The sequence below is a fragment of the Macaca nemestrina genome, chromosome 13, assembly GCF_043159975.1.
Source record: "Macaca nemestrina isolate mMacNem1 chromosome 13, mMacNem.hap1, whole genome shotgun sequence".
NCBI lineage: Eukaryota > Metazoa > Chordata > Mammalia > Primates > Cercopithecidae > Macaca > Macaca nemestrina.
The window spans coordinates 78,229,398-78,243,474 of record NC_092137.1 but is presented as its reverse complement, the minus strand read 5'-3'; the positions used below and the strand labels follow the sequence as shown (position 1 = coordinate 78,243,474).

Below are 14,077 nucleotides of genomic sequence, written 5' to 3'. Positions count from 1 at the left end.
TTGTTTTCATTTCAAATAAAGAGAACTTTTAGAAGCTCAAGAATATGAGTATAGTCTGAAATAAGAGAGCAATTTCATTTTTTAAAATCTTTTTTTTTTTTTTTTGAGACGGAGTCTCACTCTGTCACCCAGGCTGGAGTGCAGTGGTGCGATCTCTGCTCAGGGCAAGCTCTGCCTTCCGGGTTCACTCCATTCTCCTGCCTCAGCCTCCCGAGTAACTGGGACTACAGGCACCCAGCACCACGCCTGGCTAATTTTTTTTTTTTTATATTTTTAGTAGAGACGGGGTTTCACCGTGTTAGCCAGGATGGTCTCGATCTCCTGACCTCGTGAACCACCCACCTCGGCCTCCCAAAGTGCTGGGATTACAGGCTTGAGCCACTGCGCCCAGCCTCATTTTAAAAAATCTTATATCAGGTATAATAAAACTAACTTGGAGAAGAAATTGCTCTAAATGTTCAATGTTGAAAATCTGTCTATGCTTACCCCAAACCACCCCAGCAGTTTGGGCTCTCAAATGGCATCTGAAGTTTAGGTTATTTTAGTATCACACACTATTTTAGAAAATATTTTGCATATTTCATTTGCATCTACACAAGGCAAAGGGGCAGGCAGATGTTTAACCTGTTGATTACCAGTTTTCTCTAATAGTTGATATTAATTAAAAGCATCATTTTTATTTATCCACCATAGGCTCTCAATGACTCTCCCAAGTAGGGGTATTTTTCTTAGTCCATATTCCAAGCAGACGCAGTGATATTCTTTCACTGATAGTTAGAATCTGAACTCTGGAGTGTAGAATCACAAAGTCCAGCATTTCCCAGAGAAATTTCTAAGGAACTTTAGTTTCAGGGTTCATTCTGCCATAAAACAAGCCCAAACTTACATAAAATTGATTTGCCAGGCACGGTGGCTCAGGTCTGTAGACCCAGCACTTTTGGAGGCGGAGGCGGGTGGCTCACCTGAGGTCTGGAGTTTGAGATCAGCCTGACCAACATGGAAAAACTCCGTGTCTACTAAAAATACAAAATTAGCTGAGTGTGGTGGCAGACACCTGTAATCCCAGCTACTCAGGAGGCTAAGGCAGGAGAATCGCTTGAACCCAGGAGGTGGAGGTTGAGGTGAGCTGAGATTACGCCATTACAGTCCAGCCTGGGCAACAAGAGTGAATCTCCATCCCAAAAAATAAAAATAAGTAAAAATAAAATTAAAGAAAAAATTAAAAAAAGATTCAAATTATTTGACAGCATATTATAAATTATGAGGAGTCATCTGGTTAGAAAATATAGAAAATGTTATTTATTTCAACATTGATAGAACTTAATTTAGCACAGGGTCTCTTTTTCACTCTGCTCATAATACAGTTCCAGAGAACACACATTGGAAAATGCTGTTATAATGAAAAGAGGGCTGGTTTAGGCATTAAGAGACCCCAAATCAATCCTGCTTTCATTATTTGCTAACGGTATTAGCTTAGAAAAATTAATTAAATTCTTGAAGATTCAGTTTCTCAACTTGTTTTAAAACAAGGTTGGTAACTACACCTACAGGCTTATTGTGAGGATTAAATGAATATATAGTCTTAGAATCTTGATAAACTTTAAAGTGCAATTGAAAAGTTCATTTTAATTTCTTTGTCTTGTCAACTGAAAATAATCTAAAAGGTCAGTATCTAGTTTAAAGAGAGTTTATTCAAGCACAAAATGTAAGGGCAGACTGCCCGGGAAGCTAAGATTCCGAAGAATGGAAGTCAGTGTTCTGAGCTATAGAAGTTTGGGTTGAATTATAAAGATGAAATTTAGGGAAGTTTAAAAGATGTTCAGTATCTTTCTATTTAATGCTTAATGTCTAGTTACAATGATTTGATTAATTTAGTTGGTCTTTTCAACCTTTTTTTTTTTTTTTTTTCAGACAGGTTCTTGCTCTGTTACCCAGGCTGGAGTGTAGTGGTGTAATCCCGGCTCACAGCAGCCTTGAATTCCCAGGCTCAAGTGATTCTCCTACTTCAGCTTCCAGAGTAGCTGGGACTACAGGTATGTGCCACCACGCCTGGCAAACTTTTTAAAAAATCTGTAGAAACAGCATGTCCCTATGCTGCCCTAGGCTGGTCTCAAACTCCTGTCCTCAAGCAATCCTCCTGCCTCAGCCTCCTAAAATACTGAAATACTGTGATTACAGGTATGAGCCCTGCACCCAGTAAAAATGTTTTTTTCTTTTGGAAGGGTATATTTAACATTCCACACTGAAGATATAACCTACACAGGGTCTTGGGTGCCATTTGGTCTGAGTTATGTAGAGGATAATGAAGGAGGCAGTTAATCTATAACAAAGATCAGTGATTAAAATGAAGGGGAGGTCTGGTCTCTGGTCTGTCCTAGTCATTTACAGAACAAGAACCGAGGAAGAGAGTTAACCTATAATCTGAGAAGCACAATTGCAAACATGCTATGTAAAGCAGTCTCCAAGGCTTAACTTCTCCCTTGTTATAATACATTTAAAGAGTCCTACAATTTTCTTTTCTTTTATATTTTCTCCGTTTCTTAAAATTTTTCATAGAAAGCATTGCAGAAGAATAATGTATTTAGGACAAAATCACACATCACTCCAGAGTTCAGATTCTACACTCCAGAGTTCAGATTCTAACTAGGAAACTAATAAAAACTCCAAAACAATGGTTAGGGCTGGAATCTAATAACAGGTATCTTATAGTTTTCCTCTGAAACAAAATAGTTCCCCCTTTAGTTCCCAATTTTTACCAAATAGAAATCTTAGTAAGACCAATTTACTTGCAAAGCAAGTTTTGGTGTTATACTTGGCATGATTATTTGCACAAAGTGCAACAGAGATAGTGAACGGCCATATGGCATTTTAAAATTGGCTTTTCTGGAACGTTTTTCATAAGGTATAACTTACTAGACTTGTAAAAGCCTTTCTAGGTCAAGAAGCAAAGACGGTGATTCACAATGAGACTGTGCCTATACAAATTGGGTGAAATGATCTTATTTTGCCATCCCAAAATATCTTGAGGTTCCTGGGTCTGTCAGGAAGTGACATTCTTTACTTACCACAAGATCAGGAATCTTTAAGAGAACTATGTAGACAAGGTACCAGGCCAGTCTTTCCAAAAGGCTTTTTTTATCAGCTCCATGAGGTCAACCGTAATTCCTCAAAGGAGTGTAGTCAGATCTTAAAATACACCATTCCAGTCAAAGCCCTGGTAAATAAAACAAACAAACAAACAAAAACCAATGTCTTCAATTGTGTACTGTTGCAAAAAAAAAAAAAAACAAAAAACAAAAAAAAAACATATTCTTATTGAATTTATACAAATGACTATATTTCCATAAATCAAGAATACTCAGAAACAGTCCCCAAATTCTGGAGAAGTCAGTTTAAGAGAAAAGCAAACATTTTAATTTTCCTCACAAATATGTGCTTTACCCAATTTCTGTGAGCTATAGATCAAAAGAAGAAAGGTTTTCTTGACTCTGGAAAACATCATATAAAAAGAATTAGCACTCTTAAAAAAAAGTCATAAAAATTATTTTAGTCCACTACTAGTTCAATTCCATGTAATTAATTATTGTTCTGTTTGATGTTGGGTTACCAATTCTTACGAATGCATCAGCTATTTAATTAAATTTTGAAACTTTTTAAACAGTCCAATTGTATGATCTTCTGTATTCAAGAGGACTGGTCAATGTCTTTTAAAATAATTTTCTATCTTAAAAAGGCAAAATTTGGACTGTAGCCAATTGCAAACCACTTTTTGACAAACGACTTAAGATAGCCATGGCTAAAGATACAATTGATAAGAAAATTCGGTTATTTATGTGGCATACAACAATTTAACATGACAATCATAATTATGGCTGATAATATATACCAAAACATACAAGAATTTAGGAATATCATACAATTTTGGAGCACATATTAATTCACATTTAAATATAAACAACATTAGAATTTGAAATTTGATTTGGGGAAGTATGTGAAATATCAAAAATTTAAAATGTTTAATATCAAAATAGAACCACAGGTCAATTCCTTTTGGCAGAGTGATATTTCAAATATTTTAAAAAGAAAAATCCTGTACTCTTTTAGAGAGGACACTATTCCCCCAAAATCAAAAGATCCAATGAAATAGTATGAGCCCAACAGAATCTAACTCTCCCTCCATTCCTTTTGTCAGTTTACTGACAAAACCCCCCAAATCTTTTACTATCACTTATTAATAGTACATGAAATTCTTGTTCAAAGGAGAAAGCTGAATTTCATATTAGTGTGTTATCAGTACTAAGGCTAATTTTAATAAAATCTTATAAACAAATGAATCTAATATTAACGAACTTTGACCACATAAGATTTCCACCGTTTTATAACCTCTTACAAAACCTTTGTATTTTTTTCTCCCTCCAACATATCAGATCAACTATGCCCTTCCTTCCTTCCTTGCTTCCTTCCTTCCTTCTTTCTTTCTTTCCCTCCCTCCCTTCCTTCCTTTCTTCCTTCCTTCTCTCTCCTCCCTCCCTTCCTCCCTTCCTCCCTCCCTTCCTTCCTTCTTTCTCTATCCTCCCTCCCTCCCTACCTTCCTTCCTTTCTTCCTTCCTTCTCTCTCTCCTTCCTCACTCCATCCCTCCCTCCCTCTCTCTTTTTCTTTTTTCTTTCCTTCCTTCCTTCCTTCCTTCCTTCCTTCCTTCCTTCCTTCCTTCCTTCCTTCCTTCCTTCCTTATTTCTCTCTCTCTCTCTCTCTTTCTGTCTTTCTTTCTTTCTCTTTCATCTCACTGTGTTGTCCAGGCTGGTCCAGTAATCCACCTACTTCCACCTCCCAAAGTGCTTGCATTACTGGTGTGTGTCACCATGCTGAGCCTAAATTCATTTGGTTATACATAAATATAATCTTTCTTTCATTTCAAAACAAACTTTAAGTAACCTTTAAAGTAGATAAATTTATATTGTCTCTAATAAAAACATATTTTGATCTCTTTTTTTTATAAACTTGAAAAAAAACATTCCATTAGCTGTGGCAAATCCAACGGGTTTGCAGCAAACTTTGTACTTGCCTCCTCAAAGCAAAGAATTTGGCTCAGGGGCATAAGGCAGAGGGAGAGACCAAGGCAAGTTTTAGAGCAGGAATGAAAGGAAGTAAAGTACACTTGGAGGAGGCAAAAGCAGGCAACTTGAGAGCGCCAAGTACCTCATCCACACTTGGACTCGGGGTACTTACACATTAGCATGCTTGGGGGGGTTTGCATTTCTCCTCCCTTGGTGTTTCCTTGAGACAGTCTGTCTACAAGCACAGTAATCTGCCAGCTCCTGGGAGGGGCCACATTCACTGTGTTTACTGAAATTGTGTGCATGCTCATTTGAGGCATTTTTCCCTTACCAGTTGAATGTTTTTAGAGGGAGGTCATATATCAGTTAAATTTCACCATTTGTCCTCTTAGTATCCATGGTTGAGCCTGCTTGCCTAACTCCTGAAATCTTATCAGAAATCTGCAATCTGCTTATCACCAGGTTCAGATGTTTCCTAACTATTGGGAGACTGCCTTTTCCTGGTGTGGGCTGCAACCAATTATTATTTTAAAGAGACTTTAACAATCATCTGATGGGCACCTGACATTCCTGAGTATGGGGGGCACTCTCCTGCCCAACTCATGCCTGCCTAGCTACCTCACATTTCCCCTGTCAAGAGTCTGTGACCCAATTCTTTGGGAAAATAGACAGAGGTCAGTCTTCTGTAACTGCTTCCTGCTGACAAAGGGACCGTGGTGGTTGTTTCATGGGTTTTGAACTCTTGCTAACTGTCAGGGCAGTGTGGCTCTGTGGGTTGGTGAAAGTGCTATTCAGCCAGGTTCAAGGGATATGGGGCAGAATTTTGCCTCTGCTGTGTCCCACTAATGGACATTCTAAGGGTTCTTTATAGAAGGGTGGATCTTAAATATTGAGAGGCCAGTATCCCTCACTGAGGGTTATCTGGAGCTTGATGCCCTAAAGATGAGAAGAGACAAATCACATTATTAGGTTTAGAAGACATGGACCAAAAAGGAGCAAGAATAAGAGAGTAACAAGTAGGCCTAAAAAGGGAAGAAACTAGGAGAATCATTTCCAGGTTCTTTCCCAATTTAAGCAATACTAAGAGGCTTGTTCCCGTAAATGAGAGGCTTCATTTAGGAGTTGTTTGATGTTGTCATGTACATCTGCTGATTTATTTACCTAAGAGCAACATTCTTCATCTAAGGCTAAACAAATTCCTCTATGTGCTGCCATTAACGTATCTACTCCTCAACAATTTTGGAAGGCTATGGTTGCTAAAGAGCCCATTTGTTCTTGCACAGTTACTAAAGTTTTAGCCATGGTGTCAATCTTGTTGGTTATTTTCTTTGAGAGTTGGCTATAGGTCAAGAAGACTTCTGTAATTCCTGCAATTCCAGGTCCTGTACCAGTTATAATGCCAAGTCCCATGAGAAGGGGGAATTAGCTGGATAACCCTCCTTACCCTGGGCATAATGGAACGCCTATAGATTGGTACTGAAAGAGAGAGATTGCCAAGGGCTATGAAGATATGCAGGAATACATAGCCTGTTGTATAAGTTCCAATACAGCTAGTAGAGAAGCATTGGCAAACTAAGTGGCCAAGAACATAGAAGTTTCCTTGCATTTTAAGACAGGTGAAGATGTCAAAACAAAATAAAAGCCTGACTTTTTCCAGGATAGCTAGGGGACATAGCTGACTCCTTATGTTCCCAGTCCATACCTAGAATTTAATGACTTTAAAGCAGGCAATTTGTACAGTTATTAAAATTCATAGCATCAATTTATGACCTTAAAGCATTCAGTACTCCTAATACCCTTTAAAATTGTACTACATTACTTTCACAAATTCCATTTTATGTATCTTCTTATGACTTACATGGACCATTTATGACATGTTTGGACTTTTTGACGTCCTAAACATTCCTCTTTTTAAACAACCGTTTATTTCAGTTTAGGACAAGAATTTACCAAACAAAATCTCTTTTTATACAAAATCTCTTTTCTTTACTACCTTCCTTACCAAAAATACTTATTTACTTTCATAACCTTTTAATTAGACAGAAGTCTTTTTTCTTTTGTTAGGAAGTTATAATTTTACTACATGTTGCTATGTGAGTCCAGTAAAGAGGGGAACAGACAAGGTTATCTACCTACTGTAGAAGTTATCCCCAGTTTATCTGGGGATAAAAGATTGCTCAGATAAATGTTTGCTAGGACTTGTCAAGATAAGTGTGGGCTGTTTCTAAACCCCTGAGGTTGGAATTTCCAGGTTATCATTATTGGTTAAAGATTTATGTGTAAATAACAGATGAATTTAGATGTTGGAGAAATATTAAGCAGGCACCCATTTTGGAAAGTGTGTTTTTACCCCAAAAGAGTATGATTCTTTTATTTTGGAGGTACAGGGTGCCATTTGCCCTTATTACCCAACAGGATTTGGAGGACAGTGGCTCAGAGAAGATTAGCACAGAGTAGGCAGCCCTTAAACCCAAAAGAGAAATTTGTAATTTCACTTCCTACCTGTAGGGTTTCCCTTGGCTTTGTTCTGTTGATAATCATATCTGATTTGGAAGCCAGCTGGAAGAGAAAGCCCCTTCAGCTCAAGGCCATCAGGGCCTGGGATTCTGTCCCAGGGCCCTTCGGACCTCAGGGCCATCCTGTTTCCAGTGGCCAAGCTTGCGGCAGAGAGGCCAAGTCAGGTGGGGCTTTTTTCCGTTTATCCCACTGGGGAAGTTTGCCTTCCAGTGGCCTGGATTCTCACACTGATGATGACAGTTACTTGCAAAGGTATTCTGAGGACAATCTGAAGTGGGCTTCAGGCCTGGTAAACCAGTCAATAGCTGAGCCTGCCTCTTGTCCATGTTTCTTCTTCTTCTTAGTCTTTATTTATTCTTTATTCTTCTCTTTTATAAAACACTGGGGAGGCTAATTTGAGGATTTTCTGTATAAGGGCATTGACTGGGTTCTATGACTGACTTTTGTAACTTTCCCCCAGTTTGTATTTAGGCCACACAGTATTACAAAGGAAACCTAGTTGTTTGTTTCAAGATTTGGGGGAATCAAACTTTTCCCAGTTTTTGAGGCTATATTTGAGGGGCATGTCCTGTGGTATGGAGATGCTATTACCCATCTGCAAAGAGAAAGCAGAGAAAACAAAAAAGAGATATCTCCTCTTATTCCCTATTATCCTTTCTTGAACAGAGCATCCTCCATTCATCCTTAGGGTTCCAGCATGAAATTGTCTCACCAGATACACTTAAGGTCCCATTTCATCACAATTGTCCACTTGAGAATGGAGGAAATACCAGAATGAACAAGGGGCCCCCTATTCACCCTTGGTGTTCCAGAATGAACTTTTATTTCCCAGTACCCCTAACCTTGCCTTCATCTCTGTTCTAATGGTAATCTGTTCTGTGTCTAAAGTCTGGGATCAGCCTTCATCTCTGTCCTATGGGTACTTTTGTTTCTTCTGCCTGTGGTCTTGATCCAGTCTATATCCTGGTCTCCAAGATCTTAAAGTGACTCTTGTTCAGAGCATCCTAGCAACAAAATGATTATCTCTTTTTCTCAGATTCCCATAACCCATTTTAGTTAAGTAGATGAGAAACCTGATTTTTAGCTAGGTGCCACAGATGGGCAGGACTTTCCTCCTTTTGAATATGACCTTGAAGTGTATTGAGAAAAGCATGAAAGTGATTAGAGGAATGGAGGAAAATTTGTATTTGGGGTTCCTTGTCTTCCTGGGGTAACATGCAGAACAAATTTTTAACTGGACAGGACAATCACTTTGCTACAGGAGATAGTGGGAGGAAGTGAGAGAGATACTCATAGAAAGCTTTCATATGCTCGCAAAAACAGCAGCCCTTGGATTCCACAGGGAACGTTTATTTGCTCTGTTGACATAAATGAGGACCTCTGGAGGACTTGGGGCTTGGAATAAGGGTTTGCATATGGCAAATGAAGAATTTCCCCCGCTTCAAGAAGGGTGCTGAATCAAAAAAAGCAAGTAGGTGCATTCCTTAAAGGTCCATAGAGTGAGGCCCTATGCAGGTGGACAAACTGCTTCAAAAGCCACCATAAACCTTAGTTCTGGAACATAATGGACAAAAAGCACATGGTAGGTCATAAGAAGCTAGAAGAGCCAGGGTTCTAAGTAGGGTCTATCCTAGCAGTGAGTCAACAGACAGGGGAAGGGTTGGAGGTCGTCTGAACTAATAAGGTAAAAGCAAGTATAAATCTCAGGGGATACCAGCAAAAGAGCTTGTCTCTTGGCTGTCAGGCAAACAGCAAGAGCCATGGGAACACAAATAACAAACAGGGAGTGTTTGTTTAAGGCAGAGAAGGAAGTCACGTAGCACACAAAGTAAAAACAGAGGAAAGGCAGACTGGCACCCATGGTGGACGGTCTGATGAGTATGCAAGTACATTTTAGAATACAGATAAAGAAAACAAGAGAAGAGGTGGTGTGGGTTTTTGGAAAGAGCTGATTTTAGTTGCAAAAGTCGAGGAATCCCCAGATATTTCATGGTCTTAGGCTTCAGCCCTACAATACCCATTAGCCTCTCATCCAAGAGGGCCATTAGTATCTCAGGTCTCCTCAGTGTAGACTCCAAGGTTCTTCCCATTCCCACAAGACACCCATCATGGTGAGCAGAGAGATCAGCTGGCCAGAGAAGAGCTACTGTGGCAGAGATGAATTGTTCTGAGAATTGGTCAGTAAACAGGAGCAAAAGGAGAGAAAAAAACCATGTTACAGGCACTGAATGCTTCCAGCTGAAGAAGGCAAAACATAGAAGTTTCTTGCCACTTGGGAATGTATCCACATCACAGCACCAAAGTATTTTAGCAGCAGCAAGTCCAATGAGTCTGTCGCAGACTTGATTCTTGCCTCCTCAGAGAAAAGAAGTCATCTGAGGTCCATAAGGCAGGGTGAGAGACCAAGGCAAGTTTTAGAGCAGGAGTGAAAGTTTATTAAAAAGTTTTAGAGCAGGAATGAAAGAAAATAACGTATACCTGGAAAAAGGCCAATCAGGCAACTTGAGAAATCCAAGTGCCCTTTCTGACCTCTGACTTGGGGTTTTTATATATTGGCATGGTTCCAAAATTTGTGTTTCTCCTCCTTTGATGTTTCCTTAGGGGTGGGCCATGCAGTGGCCTGTCAGCACTTGGGAAGGGCCACATACACAGTGTGTTATTGAAGTTGTATGCATGCTCATTTGAGGCATTTTTCCCTTACCGGTCAAATGTTCCTAGAGGAATGTCACATACCAGTTAAACCCCACAATTTTGCCTCTTGGTGCGCATGCTTAAGACCACTTGCCCAACTCCTGAGATCTTATCAGGAAGCTGCTGATCACTAACCTCAGATATTTTCCATCTATTGGGAGACTGCTTTTTCCTGGCATTGGCTGCAAGCAATTATTCTTTTAGAGACAGTTTAACAACCAATTGACCATCACCTGATGGTCACCTGACATTCCTGTGGGTTATGAGGGAGGCCCTCTCCTGCCTTGCACATGTCTGCCTGGCTACCTACTCTAACAATCCCACTTTTCTCATACAATTAATATGTAGAATTGTTTTTCTTATATTTATCTCAATTACATATATTAATTTTAATTTTAATTCTTAGTAATCCTAATTTTCAGTGAAAAACTTAGGAAGTAAGTAATTTTGAACTGTTTTATACCAGTGTAGATAAAAACCATTTCATGATTTTTAGAGATATGTTCTCAATTTTTTTTGTTTATTAACAGATCTAAATATATTTAGCTTTTCTGTACCATATAAATATAAGATGCCTATATATAAACTTAAACTTTTATTTAATAATGTTTCTGTATTTTAACTTACTTAGAAATGACTCTGAAATTTTATGACTACATATTAGTTAATTTACCATAACATGACTTTAAGATTTTAAATTACTGAAAAGAATTTTGAAACTATGAAAAGTTCACTTATGACCTTTTATCACATTTACATTCACTTAATTTATTCTTAACAATTATGCTTGAATAGTTCATTAAACAAAGCTAGCCATCATCTCAAGTTAATTTTTCTCTTCATAATTTTTATATTACTGTGTGTTAGGCAAGTATCATAAAAGCAAAATCCATAAAGTTAAATACATGTAGTTTTTTTTAAATAACTTAGAAGACATAGTTGTTTTTATTAAGCCAACAATTTTCAACTAGTATTACTTGTGAAAGATGTAGCCAAGTCATATGAACTAAAAGGCATTTGACCTAGGTTCTATTTTTTTGATAAAATACTTAAGTGTTTACTTTTTCTTTAAGACAATTAATTAGAAGTCTTTCATATATTTTGATAGTGAAATATCACAAACATGTGACATATATAAACATGTAGACAGAGACACTCAGATAGAGGCAAATTTCATAGCCTCTTAAATCCTTCCTCTGCCAGATTTCAAATAGTTTATCTTTTCCCTTTACACTATTCTAAACAATTGTTAGCTAGTCAACTCTTGAATTTGCACTTTCAAAAACATGACTCAGGTGATATTTACATCCCAAAGGAACAGAACTTAGGTCCCAACACCATTATTTGCTGAGACAAAATAGGACTTAGGTAAGGGCTTAGACAAAACAAGATTGCCCAGAAAAATATCTTAAAGGTGAGGCTAGCTGTGTAAGCTTGAAGCCAATGTCTTCTCCATTATGCAGAGAGAGAGAGAGGTCTTTTTGTGTGTGAGAGACAGAGTCATACTCCATCTCCCAGGCTGAAATGCAGTGGCATTCCACAGCTCACTGCAGCCTCGATCTTCCAGGCTGTTCATGTTCTTTGCTCACTTTTTAATGGGGTTGTTTGTTTTTCTCTCGTACATTTGTTTTAGTTCTTTATAGATGCTGAATATTAGACCTTCATCAGATGCACAGTTTGCCAGTATTTTCCTGTATTCTGTAGGTTGTCTATTTACTCTGTTGCTAGTTTCTTTGTTGTGCAGAAGCTCTTAAATTTAAGTAGATTCCACTTGTCAATTTTTGCTTTTGTTGCAATTGCTTTTGATATCTTTGTCAGGAAATCTCTGCCTGCTCCTGTGTCCAGGATGGTATCACCTACATTGTCTTCCAGAGTTTTTATAGTTTTGAGTTTAATATTTAAGTCTTTAATCCATCTTGACTTGATTTTTTGTTCATAGTGTAAGGAAGGTGTCCATTTTAAATCTTCTGCATATGGCTAGCCAGTTATCCCAATAGGATTTATTGCATAGGGAGTCTTTTCCCCATTGCTTGCTTTTTTCAGCTTTGTCGAAGTTTAGATGGTCATAGGTGTCAGTCTTATGTCTACACAAAGCACATTTAACACAGAGAATCCTTCAAAGAATTTGATAATCAACTTCCTGAAGGTCAAGGAAAAGGAAGGATCCTAAAAGCCACAAAAGGAAAGAGACAAATAACATACAGTGGAGCTCCAATACATATAAATGGAAACGTTACAGGCCAGGAGAGAGGGGCAAGACATATTTAAAGTGCTGAAAGTAAAATCCTTTTAGCCTAGAATAATATACCTTACAAAAATATTCTTCAGTCATGAAAGATTAATAAAGACCTTCTTAGACAAACAAAAGCTGAGGAATTTCATTAGCACTAGACCTGTCCTACAAGCGATGCTAAAGGGAGATTTTTAGTCTGAAAGAAAAAAAATGTTAATGAGCTAGAAGAAATCATTTGATAGTTAAAAACAAACAAACAAACAAACAAAAAAAACTCACTGGTAATTGTAAGCACATGGGAATGCACAAAATATTATAACACTGTAATTGTTGTGTGTCAGCTACTCAAGTAGAAAGACTAAATGGTGATTTAATAAAAAATAATAACTATGATCACTTTTCAAGACACAGACAGAACAATAAGATGTAAAGAGAAGCAACAAAAAGTTAAAAAGTGGGGGAACACAATTTACTAGTTTTTTTTTAATGTAATCAGTACTAATTTGTCATCATTTTAATATAATGGCTTATTAGATAGTATTTTAAAGCCTCATGGTAACCTCAGGATAAACATACAATGTATATACAAAAAATAAGAAGTGAGAAATTAAATCATACCACCAGAGAAAATCACCTTCACTAAAAGGAAGACAAGAAGGAAATAAGGAAGAGAAGACCACACAACAACTAGAAAACAAATAACAAAGTGGCAGAAGTAAGTCTTTACTTATTAATAATGACATTGAATGTAAACAAATTAAACTCTCCAATCAAAAGGAACAGAGTGGATAAATGGAAAAAACAAACAAACAAACAAAAAAACAAACAAAAAACACCCAATGCTGTTGCCTACAAGAACACACTTCACCTATAATGGTGTACATGGACTGAAAATATAGAGAAAAAGATATTCCATGCCAATGGAAACAAACAAACAAACAAAAAGCAGGAGTAGCTATTCTTATATCAGGCAACATAGATTTCAAGACAAAAATTGTAGGAGAAAACCGAAGATCACTATATAATAATAAAAAAGATCAATTCAGCAAGAAGGTAAAATGATTGTGAATATAAATGCATCCAACACTGAAGCACCCAGAATATAGAGCAAATATTATTAGATCTAAAGAGACTTTAATAAAATAATAGCTAGAGACTTCAACACCCCACTTTCAGCATTGGACAGATCTTTCAGACAGAAAATCAAGAAAGAAAAATTGGACTTAATTTGCACTATAGAATAAGTTGATCTAACAGATATTTACAGAACATTACTTCCTATGGCTGCAGAATCACATTCTTCTCAACACATAAATCATTCTCAAGACAGACTATATGGTAGGTCAAAAGTGAATCTTAAAACATTAAAAAATATTGAAATAAGGCCGGGCGCGGTGGCTCAAGCCTGTAATCCCAGCACTTTGGGAGGCCGAGGCGGGCGGATCACAAGGTCAGGAGATCGAGACCACGGTGAAACCCTGTCTCTACTAAAAATACAAAAAATTAGCCGGGTGCGGTGGCAGGCACCTGTAGTCCCAGCTACTCGGGAGGCTGAGGCAGGAGAATGGCGTGAACCCAGGA

At 37.8% G+C, this 14,077-nt stretch overlaps 2 long non-coding RNA genes across 4 annotated transcripts in view; one reads left to right on the top strand and one right to left on the bottom strand.

The window, feature by feature from the left end:
* LOC139357912 (uncharacterized) overlaps nt 1–14,077 on the top strand; it is a 559,919-nt gene that overhangs the window by 470,403 nt on the left and 75,439 nt on the right. The window contains exon 3 of the long non-coding RNA XR_011611946.1: nt 1,912–2,033. This is a non-coding gene — a long non-coding RNA (uncharacterized lncRNA). The remainder of the gene's footprint in view (nt 1–1,911; nt 2,034–14,077) is intronic.
* LOC139357911 (uncharacterized) overlaps nt 1–14,077 on the bottom strand; it is a 32,096-nt gene that overhangs the window by 7,184 nt on the left and 10,835 nt on the right. For all 3 annotated transcript variants that reach the window (XR_011611944.1, XR_011611943.1, XR_011611945.1), the window contains one exon: nt 3,066–3,214. This is a non-coding gene — a long non-coding RNA (uncharacterized lncRNA). The remainder of the gene's footprint in view (nt 1–3,065; nt 3,215–14,077) is intronic.